Source organism: Electrophorus electricus, chromosome 25 (genome assembly GCF_013358815.1).
Source record: "Electrophorus electricus isolate fEleEle1 chromosome 25, fEleEle1.pri, whole genome shotgun sequence".
NCBI classification, from domain to species: Eukaryota; Metazoa; Chordata; class Actinopteri; order Gymnotiformes; family Gymnotidae; genus Electrophorus; species Electrophorus electricus.
In genome coordinates, this window is record NC_049559.1 from 9720439 (window position 1) to 9730999 (window position 10561).

Below are 10561 nucleotides of genomic sequence, written 5' to 3' on the forward strand. Positions count from 1 at the left end.
AACTGAATCTGGGAATGTGAAATGTCAGTTCTTTGGCAGGGAGCGACAGTTAGTGTGTGTGATAGAAAGGTATGAACTAGATATAGTCAGCCTTACATCCACACACTCCTCTTGGGGCTCCTGTACCAAATCTCATGATTGAGATGGTGTGGTGGAGTTGCGATAGGGCCCAGGATGTGAAAAAACACAGAGGCTGAGAGCCTTTGCATTGGCGTTCATACTGGTGGGCAAAAGGATTTCCTTAATGAGACTATGAGTCTCAGAAGGGAAAACTCTTACTTGTGCATGTGTACAAGGGTGCTCATAAGGGTACATGGTACAGAGCACCTTGGGCCAAAGGTGAATGATCCATTTTGTAATGTTCTGGGAACTGGTGAAGAGAGAGGAAGTTTTCATCATTTGGTGGTGAGCTGGATTCATCAAAAGGGGTTTCAGCCAGATAGACCTGGTAAACCCATGAGAGCTTGCCAGGTGACTTGGGAATATCTGGCAAATTACTCTGTGAGAGATCATTTCGACTTCTGCATCTGAAAGGACTCTGAAAGTGCAGAGTAAGGAAGGGGACATTGAGTCTTCAAAGACCATGTTCAAATCCTCAGTCACAGAGGCAGTGGCAAGAAGCTTTGGCCCAAAGTCTGAGAGTGCTTGTTACTGAAAGAATAAGATTGCATCTACAAAGGGCAGAAATTAGGTTTCTCTGCAGGTTTATTGGGCTGTCAGTCAATGCTAGGGCGTAAAGATCTGTAATCTGGGAAGGCCTTGGAATAGAGCCGCTGCTCCTTATCACTGAGATGTGATGACTGAAGACGTTTGGGCATCTCATGATTCCCCCTGGTTGGCTCCCACTACAGCTGTTCCAGGCACATCCCATTGGAAGGAAACCCAGAAGGAGACCAGGACCTGCTGGACTGATTATATCTCACAGCTGGCCTGGGAATGCGTGGGCCTCCCATAGGAGGAGCTGGAATCTGTCACAGGAATAGAGAAGTCTGGACTGATCTTCTTGCCTGCAGCCTGCAGATCACTGTGACCTTTACCAGGAAAAAGTGAAAAGAAGATGAGACGAGAGAACAAGATGTATTGTATAAGTGTGTGTTATGGCAGTCTGTCCATTGGTGAATGGAAACTTCTGAAGGTTTTGTGTTTGTTGATCATCCCAATTAATCCCTCTCTATGTGGACACCACTTTGAGTGTGTGCATGCTTGTGTGTTTGAGATTCAGTGCATGGAATGTGTGTGTGTGGAATGGGTTGTTCTTGTAGCTGTAGTATGGCAGTAAACTGACTTTCCTGTTGTACACTGTGTAAGTATTCTAACCTGTCTACCATCCATGTGTGAGTGTCTGTCCACCACAGGCAAAACAGATTTGGACAACAGATATTGAGTTTGCCAACTTATAAAACTTACTGAAACAAACCAGTTGGGATCTATATACTGTGTTATGTCAGTACAACTAAATACCATTATATCTTTTTGTTTATAGGAGGCATATTATTGGCAAGTAAACTGCAAATAAACTGAGTCAGAATCTAATGTGATTCTGCTGTCTTAGAAACTGGCAGTCCTTAGAGATCAAATGCATACTATGAATGAATAAATTTGTCATCCATTAGATCCATATGAAACTGCTCTCTCTTTCTGATATTCTAGTACAACTGGATGCTGGTGTAATTTGTAAATGATGGGGGAAAAACTGTAGTAAAATAAAGTTTATGTAGACTGCCTAGTCACTAACCATACTAGAAGTAGACTTACACTAGCTTTCAGCAAGCATTCAGATATATTTGACATACATAAATATAGCCTTCTGCTAGAACACCGTCTACAGTGGACTAAGTTTCCCATAAGCCTCCTGTGTGTTCCCAATCTCCTGATTATTAGCAGCACCTGTGTCTTGTTATCCCTAATATGTTTCCTTATATGAGCCCTTTTGTTTCCATGTAGTCTCATTTGCTCCCATATTAACTGACTACATTAGTACTTATTGTAGGGTATTGTTTATGTTGTTTAACAAACTTTAGCACTTATTGTTTATTGCACTTATCATTGTTTAAGATAGACCTTATGTATTTTGTACTTCTAAGTATCAGCATTCATGCCTGTATTCTACAGTATTCTAGTTCATTGGTATCTTGGACTCTAACCTACTGTACTGTACTAGTATGTATTCTATGAGTAAACGACAAAGCACTTTTGTAAGTCGCTCTGGATAAGAGCGTCTACTAAATGCCATAAATGTAAATATAAATTTGCCTGCCTTATGTTTCAGAGCCATGGTTTACTGTTCTTTGCTGTATTGGATTATTGCCTGCTTGTTGGATTATTCTCTTGCCTGTTCCCTTTTGGATTTGTTTGCCCAGTGCCTCTTTTGGATTGACCTCTGCCTGTTTACGACTACATCTTGAAATTCCCCTATTAAACTGATTACATTTTACTACATTTGACTCTCTCTGTTCACACAACCTGACATAGTCCCCTCTCTCTCTCTCTCTCTCTCTCTCTCTCTCTCTCTCTCTCTCTCTCTCTCTCTCTCTCTCTCTCTCTCTCTCTCTCTCTCTCTCTCTCATTTTTCAGAATTCTGGTTGCATGTGTTGTGTATTTTCCTTACCAATAGGTGTGGGTTCTCACAGCAAACTAAAGACCTCCAAAGACACACAGGTTATGAACAAGCGCACACAGCTGTTAAATTTCATTGCAGACTGAGTGATTGAGGCTCCTTACCTGTTAGTCAAATTCCATATTCTTTTCCTGTTTCATGGTCTTGTTTTTATGTGTGCAAATATTTCACATGAATTACAGCCATGGGTTCATGCCTGTTTTCTTACTGAAGCTCCAGAAGGCTGAAACTGTAACAGTTTGAACATAAAATCTGACAGGAGGAGAAATTGACAAAACAGAATGTTTAAGTTCAAAATATATGAGCTCATTCTAACTTTACTACTGACCTTACTACAGCTAGATGAAGTGATTACTTTGGGGTCAAAGGTGAACCCAACCCCCTCACACCTGCCTGAAGCACATTACAGCACCTGTGCTGTGCTGTGTGTGTGTGTTTAAGTGCTTGTGTACAGATTTTGTGTGTGTGTGTGTGTGTGTGCTCTCATACATCAGGGTAAGACATTGTCCAGCAGATGGAAAATCTTTCTTTGCCAGGACTCTTTCACTTTGCCAGGAATTCAAGTGCCATTATGACTCCAGTACTGTTTGAGTCCCCGCATAAACTGCCTACCCTAGCCTCTGTCCAAACTACTGACAACCAAGAAAGACCAGAGCCCCTGCACTATGGCCTTTGGCATGCTTTGACCATCTATTAAGTGGAGTACTACATTTTATGTGTTTGTGGGTGTGTGTGTATTCTTATGTTCTTGTTTGCCTTAATTTTCTTGCAGTAACTATGGTGTTTGTTTACCCGAGAACCTCGAGAATTAGAGAAATAATGAGTATTGTTGGCTAAATCATTGATGGCCCCTATTTTCTGAATAAACACACATAACACTTCCTAGGATACCACCAATTGATAGGGATTAGACATTTCTGGTTAGGTAAAATTAGTTAATGATCTTATCAAGGATTACAAATATTCATTTATTCTATTTTTTTCTTTCTAGCTGTAATGTTCCTTTACGTCTTCTAGCGTTTACCTCCTTTTCTTGTTTTCGTGCCCTGTACCTGTATTGTTATGTTTTTGCTGTGTTAATTTTGTGATTTCTCTGTCATACCTTGTAAGCTTCTTTGGGTTATTCAAAAGTGCTATAGAAATGTAATATATTATTGTTGTTGTTGTTGTTATTGTTGTTACCATGCAGTGCTAGTTGTCATGTTGTGCAGACACAGTTACTGTCTAAACCTTTATACAGTTACTGTATAATATGATTACTGTATAAACCTAACATGTATCATTTTCCAGCTGCTGATAACATTTCATTGCAATCATTATCTGAACACTTCATTAAAGTTATAGTGCAGGTTTTAAATTCTGTTCTGATCCAGTTTTTCTACTGGTGCTCCATACTCACCACAGCACTGTTCCATCTATTGTGAGCATCCCATGGCTTAAACCCCAGCGAATGATCAAACATAAACAAGGCTGCTCTCACTTAGGCTCTGCAGAAGTGGCACTTTAAGATAACATTTAAAAAGAGAGCAGTCCAACATATCAGTCTACTTATTAAAAATATGTACAATACGTTAGAGAGCAACCTATTGGCATCATTTCACACATTCAGCATCATAAGGAGACATGGCATAATGTCCTGCCAGTTGTGTGAAATACAAATACACATATATCGCTGAGTCTTTGCTTAAGACAAAGTTTATTCTGATATGAAGCGCAGCTCCTGCTGTGGGACCGTGCTGAATAAGCACATTGTTGACTGCATGAATACAACACAGACAAAGAGGCTGTAAAAGTAAAAGAGGATTTGTTTGGCGTAGCAACAGCAGGATGGTCAGATCGACCACCAGCAGAACAAATACAGCACAGACGGAAATTTGAAGATAGCATCTTTTAAACACAACGACTCTAATGTGAGAGAAAAATAAAATCAGACGTAAAAGCTGGTGTTGTGGGAGATTCTTTACATTGGTGAGTACCTCCACGTCAGCTGTTTTTCCCTAACAGTTATCAGGAACACACAGATACTGGCAGTGGAGGGTCTTGGCAAACCTCCGGTGTTTTTATGGCATGAAATTAAAGCGACAACAAATGCCTGCCATGAAGAGGACATGCCACTCGCACCGTGCGCCATCTTCACGGACACACTTTAATCTCCACCCGTTCTTCATCCACAGCTCTTGCGCCACTCAGGCTATGTAACGACAGCACCCCCAGCTTCAACCGGCTGCCCACTGTGTGGATTATTGCTGATTATGTTTACGTCCACGTGCACAAACACAGATCTTGTGGGTATGTGTGTGTGATGGAGTGTCATTGTCCCAGGTAAACATGCTGAGCATTCACCTCCATGTCACGAAGAATCCCCCTTCTACTCCAAGTGGCCAATTTTATTATCTACAATGTGTGTGTGTGTGTGTGTGTGTGTGTGTGTGTGTGTTCAGCTATGTTTTGGCTTGCAGATTTTGTATGAATATGATTTTTTTGTGGAAAAGTCTTGGAAACCCCCCCCCCCAAAAAAACCCTTTGGTTTCCTTGTGTCTAGAAATTCCTGAGATACATATAAGTATAATTACAAGATAAAATAATACACATATTTGCCTTTGGGGCAAGAGGAGAATATAGTTGCAGATTTGCTCTACTTGCATTGCTTTTTCTGCAGTATACAGGATTTAGGAGCTCCTAAGATGGTTTCTAGGTGTGAGAATGGGTGTCCTGGCATGTTTATCTAATCCAAGATAGCTGCTGACCTTTCACCTGTCAGTGTGACATCATAAGGATAATGTCATTTCTTCTGTGCCTTTCTAAGATAGCTAATTTAAAGTCCAACAAAATTTCCTTGGTTAAAGTGTTTCCCTCCACATGCACACATTTGACTTTTCACATGTTCTTTAGCATTTTCCATTCAGACATCTTCTTTCATTCTTTTTTTCTCTCATTCTTCTCAGTCTCCTCAAAGGCATCATTTTGGACCAATGGAACCATAGTAAGATGCTGGCATAGCCACAATGAAGAGGTTATGTGTCACCAAAAATTATATGGACTCTATATGGAGTCAGAATTCATCCTACATCACATCAAAATGTCAGATCTGTCACATGCTTACCAGACCACTGAACCAGGGCAAGTGGGTAAACACCATACTACACACCTGAATCCAAAGAATGGCCATAACACACACACACACAGACACACACACACACACACACACACACACACACACACACACACACACATACACACATACACACATACACACATACACACACACACACACACACACACACACACACAAACAGATCAAGAGGTCTACTTTGCAGCCTTGCATGGGAAAGTGTTATCCCATACAGCTGTGTGGTGTGAATCTGCTGTCTCTTAGAAAAGGTCTGTGAGAGGTGAAATGGTCAAAGCTCTCATTTTTCCTCTAACGCACATTGTCTGCCTATATGTGCAGTTACATTTTTATGCATAAGGATAAATATATCACAATATAATGTCTATGAAAATTACATTACCTTGGAAATAACTAAATCTCAATTACAATCTCTAATTTTAGCAGCTTCACGGGTGAGTTGTATTAGGTTCTACCAGCTGTACCATCTGAATGTATCAGCTGTAAAATAGGTCTGACAACCAATAATGTTAACTTTTAAAACAACATGAGCCCACTAAGAGAATTCCTAAGAGAACATATAGTTCATGTCCAAATTGCAGGTTCAGGTTAGATTACAAAAAGTGTAAAATTATTTAAAAATCAAAACCACATACTGACCTCTGCAGTATATAACTGGATGTAATGAGCAGGAAGCCTGAAAGAGTGGTCTGATGTGCGGTCTGATGTGCGGTCTGATGAGCGGTTTGATGAGCGGTCTGATGAGCGGTCTGATGAGCGGTCTGATGTGGGGTCTGATGAGCGGTCTGGTCTGAAGAGTCATGTTTTAACTTTCCTCCATCCAGGCATGTTTATGATAGTCTCTTGCCAACTGTTAAACATAGGTGGAGGATCTTAATGGCACGGGAAGCCATCTTGTGGAAGCCATGAGGCTCAGTGATTGCTTTGCATGGTTATATCATGGATAAGGAATGTAAGGCCAGATGCAAATTCTATTCCTGGACTGATATTTCCATATTCCTATAGATGACAGTACACAAGGGTAATGCCACAAGAGTGATGCCACTCGCTACTCAGTTAATTCATGAATGGTTTTATACAAACACCTGGCCTGTGTCTTCTCTCCACCACAACTGGAACAATTTCAGTCCTGCGTTTTAGGGTATGCCACATTCGAACAAGGACATGTTCGTCTTAATATGTGACAACTTTAAGTGATATAGAAATTAAAAGCTTGGTGAAAGAAATATAATAATGTTTCATCCCTAAAATGCTAATGATAAATGAAAAGCTGTTGGGTAACATTTAGGAAAGATTATTTTCATTTGTTAGCAGAATTAACACTTTGGGAGATGTGTTGCTTTAACTAACAAAACACAATGACTGTGTTCGACCACGTGTTTGTGTGTGTATGTGTGTCTTGGAGGAGGAAGACTAAAAAAAAAAGGGGATAATCTGTCTGGCCTAAATGGAGCTTGACAGCCAATTCCACGCTTCTCTGACAGCTGTTTCTTGCGCACCATAGGACAGGAGCCCACACACACACACACACTCACATGTCCAAGATTAGAATGTGTGTGTTGCTTCTAACATGAGCATGTTGGTCACCTTTCCAAATTTCTGTGTCAAATTACATCTTACAATATAATTAATGGTTTGGAGAATGCTCCTGGCTGTAACAGAAGTTTGCACATACATACATACATCCAATCACAAACAACCCAAGAGTGCAATGGGGCCACTACAGTCTCAGATTCTGCGCGTGCAGGCTGCACAGCCTGCAGCATAGGAGCATATGAACGTCTGTTGGGTTTATTGTGTTTTTTATATAAGGTATATTTGTGGCTGTCTGTAGGAAAACGTAGGCCTAAGAGGCATCCTACTGTATCACAGTGGAGATGGCACCTGTTTGATGGGTCTATGTTGTCTGCTCTGCTTCAGGTAATGACAGAGAGATGATGTCATTGTCTCCACTGCAGGGCTGGAATGTTACAGGTTGTTGACTGAGGCTGAGGATTATGGGCAGTGTGCGTGGAGGAGCATTAGGGTGAGAGAACTGAGCCAGCTGCCTGACTAAGCGCTTACAGCTAAACACACATCTCACCCACACACTGTACATACACTCACACACACACACACACACACACACACACACACACACACACACACGGATACATATGGTCAGACATGCTTGCACGCTTTCATACAAATTATTCTCACTCTGAAGAGACCTGACATTGTGTACAGATGACAATAAAATGTATCCTGGAATAATCTATTACAGGATCTCTTAGCTGTGGCATGCAGAATACATAACTGCAATTGACTGCACAGTTATTGCTAGATAAATAGCAAAAAGATAAATGAACAAAATGACAGTGATGCATAGTGTATGTGTCTGAGGGAGGGGTAAACTAACACTGCTTTGCAAACTACATCAGCCTCCTACTCATTGCACACACACACACACACACACACACACGCACACACGCACACACACACACACACACACACACTCTCACATAATCTGTCTCTGTGATTTCTTAAAGGTGCATTTACAAAGTTTTACACATAAATAAGAATGACGCATTTGCCATATTAACCAGTAGTTTAAAAATCACTGCTGAATCACACCCATGTATAAATGTACCTATCTTACAGAGGGTGTTTCCAGTTAAACTGTTATGTTTGAAATGCTAATCTTAGCTATGTGCTGAGTACCCTCTTTCCATCATGGTATATTTAATACTAATATGAATTATTAACTCTTTCTGGAAGGATGAGGGGCATTGTGGTATTCATGCATATGTTTCTATAAAATATTTAAATAGATCATTATTGTTTTTCATAATATGGCACTTCTGTATTAATAATAATAATAATAATATAATATGCACTTCTTTGTGCAGGTATACCTGCACACACTTAGGTTATTTTTACAAAAACAGAAAAAGAACCCTCCACTGTCGAAGTAAAGGTTTTAAAATGGCCTCTGGGACTCCTAAATCTCCTGAGTGACAGCTTTAAGTCACCACGGCAATAGTTTTACTGTTGCTGTGTGGAACAGCCAGTCAGGGTTCCCCAGCAGGGACAGGACCTTGGAGAACATCAGACCCATGGGGGACCCTGGCCAGACCACACACATACACACAATATGTGCAAATATCTGAGTGAACAGAGACAACCTAAATAACTTTAACTGAATCATTTCAGCATCCTTAACAAAACTACGTCTGCCTAAATGTTTGGTTGAACTGTCATGTGGCTCGGAATATGTGTATGTGTGGCCACATGCGTGTATATTTAGATAAGTAATGTTTTGAGGTGGAGAATCATATTAAATTCACTTCCTAATGGGGTGTCCCAGGATAGGTTCCTATGGTGATGGACGGCTGCTTGCTCTATGGCAGAGGAGAGCTATTACTGCGTGGGAGGTGGCTTTCACAGAGCTTTACAGACACCACTGACCATACAGTCCCTGAACCCTCTGCGCCCCCAGCAACCAAACCTATTCTTGCTAATTTGACATAACAAACCCTAAACTGTACAAATGTTTACATATGAACAACTAGGCCAGCCAACTACCATGTCACTACACACCACATTTATGAGATGGGTTAATTTGAGGCATTGTAGCTGAACACATTCCTAGCCAACAATCAAAAACTGTGTTACAGTTTAAAAGTGCAAATTCGTTCACTTCATCGTGTTTTTAGTGCGATTCTAGTACTCTAATTCACCTAAAACCCAAACTTTCCTTTCCCTAAAACCTGTTTACTTTATCTAATTTTACTTTGATATTCATTTTTAGTCCTCGACACGTTATCCATATTTGGCTGTGAGAGTGAGCTTAAACCACAACAGACAGAGCAAACAAAAGAATACGTGCCATTAACACTGCTCGTCATTTATATCCAGCAAAGACACTTGAAAAAAGGGTGACATTTCACCCTTCTCTCATCCCAACCCAACTCTCTCCCACTCTCTCTCTCACAGACCTTGTCTACTCTCCCCTGCATTCAAACAAAGAAACAGATGCCGAGGCCAGGTTGTTTGGTGGGCAAACACGCTCATGGCTAATTGAGTTTGGTGTGTGTGTGAGAATGTGCATGTGCACATGGGGGTGTGTGCATTATTGGGGGAAGGTGCCTTCTCCTGCTGGATCATGCCCTTGTTCTGCGCAGTCATGGTGGTATTCCCTTGTTTAATGAGCTGTTTAATGTTTTACAGATTTGTTTCCTCCAGTAATGTTAATTTTTGTTTCATTCATAACAATGTGTATTGGATTCTTGCATTATTTGTAACAATGTGTAACAAATTATGTGTAACAAATCTCAAGACCTGTTTTGAGAAGACTTCTGTGACTGGGGTTGGGCACTAAAATTTAGTGTGAGAATGAGTTGACAAAAAAAAAAGAATGGTTTCGTGAATGAGTAAGTGATTTAGGAGTAGTACGCAGAAGAAAGTCCCAGCTGGAAAGCCAGCAAAGAATGCTCTTTCTCTCATACCCTTTTAGAATGGGCTATGTGACAGGCCCTCAACCTTCACTGCATCTGTTTTTTACCATTTACTCGGGCAGAATATCCCACTTACTCAGCGGACCAAAGAAAAACACATGAATCTTCTCCTCCAATTTGTGCCTTGGACAAGGGCCAGCATTGCAGATCTGGGACTGAGGTGCACCTCGTACCTGCTCCAGACTCCACGCAAAACAGCAATCATTGTCTTGGTTAACTCATGCTCTTGTTGCTCATTTGGCTAGTGGGCCTGACTGAGTGACAGCTTGAGCTGCTCACCTACGAGATCCAGGTCACACCTGTTTGATCAGAGTCACT

At 40.9% G+C, this 10561-nt stretch overlaps 1 long non-coding RNA gene across 1 annotated transcript; it reads right to left on the reverse strand.

Annotated features, from left to right (window-relative positions):
• Positions 1–792: 792 nt before the first annotated feature.
• On the reverse strand, positions 793–4061 carry LOC118240792. The gene is made up of 3 exons (XR_004775627.1): positions 4017–4061; positions 2722–2869; positions 793–1031 (listed from the first exon to the last, which is right to left on the reverse strand). It is a non-coding gene; the product is annotated as an uncharacterized LOC118240792 (long non-coding RNA).
• Between the last annotated feature and the right edge of the window lie 6500 nt (positions 4062–10561).